At 37.7% G+C, this 1,906-nt stretch overlaps 1 non-coding gene across 1 annotated transcript; it reads right to left on the minus strand.

Moving 5' to 3' along the window:
- Positions 1-1,440: 1,440 nt before the first annotated feature.
- Positions 1,441-1,547, minus strand: LOC141723216 (small nucleolar RNA R71). The gene has a single exon (XR_012576203.1). It is a non-coding gene; the product is annotated as a small nucleolar RNA R71 (small nucleolar RNA).
- Between the last annotated feature and the right edge of the window lie 359 nt (positions 1,548-1,906).

The raw sequence follows: 1,906 nt of genomic DNA on the forward strand, positions 1-1,906 counted from the left end.
TATGGGCTAATCGTTATCGTGGGGTTCTAACGGATTTATTTATGGATTTCTTTAGTTGATTTGTTTCGATGCCTTAGTGTGTGGTGATTGTATGATAACCTAGTATTGGTTGTGCGTATTCGTCTTATGAGCGTCATGAACTTATAAGATAGTGTGTTAATTCTTAATGAAGCAAAGTGAATTTAAGGATTTAGAACTTGCCATGCTAGTATAGGTTCATGTGTTATTGTTATGCATGATTCTTAGGTAATTTTAACCATCTTACTTGCCCTGTGTAATCATGATAGATAACTTGTGCATTAAACCGTTATGTTGTCAAATTTTATAGACATATAGGGTCTCAATATAATTGGTGTCTATTCAGCTTCTATCTCTTTTGTGGATGTCTGGTAGTATGATATTCGTGCAATGAAAGTTGGCGTTTATCAGTTTTGTGTTATCTGATTAGTGTCATCACCATTACATGCTAAGTTAAGAACGAAAAGGCTATTGAATGAAGTATCTAATGAAGTTAGAACCCATGTTTGTCATATATAAATAATTCAACCATTCTTGTTCTCTTAGTTATAATTGTTAGTTTAATTCTTAGTTATAAACAATCTCAACTTGTTTTTTATCTTAGCATTGAATAATAACCATATCATTATTGCATAGGTGCATAAACTGAACTTAACCTAAAATAGTCTCTGTGGGAACGAATCTGATTTATATCTTATACTACTTGCGAACGCGTATACTTGCATGTATTTTAGCGCGTGTTTAGCGACTAACAAGTTTCTGGCGCCGCTTCCGGGGACTCGGTGTTAATTTTTAGTTTATGTGTTTGTCATCAGTGGTTGTTAAAGTTCATTGACTCAAAAATTGTTACTTATCTGTTTCCTTGTCTTATTTCTGGTACTCTAGCGAGCGTATATGCATACGCATTCGCGGTCTTGTAAGAGAACTCTGGATAAAGCCAAGGAAGAAATTATAGTGGTTCGAAGGGAAGTTGTTGAGGACGAAGAAAAGGTATAAGAAGAAGAGAAAATCGAGGAACCAGTTTTAGTAGTGATGGGAGATCAAGCAGAAATTCCTAAGGCTTTGATGGACTATTCTCAACCTAAGATCAATGATATTCAGTCAAGCATCATCAGGCCAACCATCTCGGCTAACACCTTTGAGATCAAGTCAGGCATGATTCAGATGATACAGAACTCAGTTCAGTTTGGGGTTTCTCCTACAAAAAACCCCAACATGCACATCAGGGATTTCATCGAGGTATGCATCACTTTCAAGTTCAATGGTGTGACTGAAGATGCTATCAAGTTTTGACTCTTCCCATTCTCTTTGAAGGATAAAACTAAGTGCTGGTTACATTCTCTACCACCAGGGTCTATAACTACTTGGGAAGATCTTGCTCTAAAGTTTCTCACTAAATTCTTCCCTATGGAGAAGACTGCTGCAATCAGGAATGCTCTTACTCAGTTTGTTCAGTAGACTGGAGAATCTCTGTGTGAGACTTGGGATCGATATAAGGAGATGCTAAGGAAGTGCCCACACCATGGCATGCCTGATTGGATGATTATAAATTGTTTCTACAATGGATTGGGTGCTACTTCTAGACCCATGATCGATGCAGCATCAGGAGGAGTCTTGTGGGCTAAGAGCTACAATGAAGCTTATGAATTAATTAAACTGATGGCTGCTAATAAATACCAGAATCCTTCCCAGAGACTGACTCAGGGGAAAGTAGCAGGAATTCTAGAGTTGGATGCAGCAACTGTTATAGCTTCCCAACTTAAAGTTTGACAATGAAGGTGGACACTTTGGCTAATTATGGAGTTAATCAAATCACCAGCATCTGTGAGCTTTGTGCTGGTGCCCATAAGACTGATCAGTGTGCTATTTCTAGTGAATCAACTCAGTT

This window comes from Apium graveolens, chromosome 4, assembly GCF_009905375.1.
Source record: "Apium graveolens cultivar Ventura chromosome 4, ASM990537v1, whole genome shotgun sequence".
NCBI classification, from domain to species: Eukaryota; Viridiplantae; Streptophyta; class Magnoliopsida; order Apiales; family Apiaceae; genus Apium; species Apium graveolens.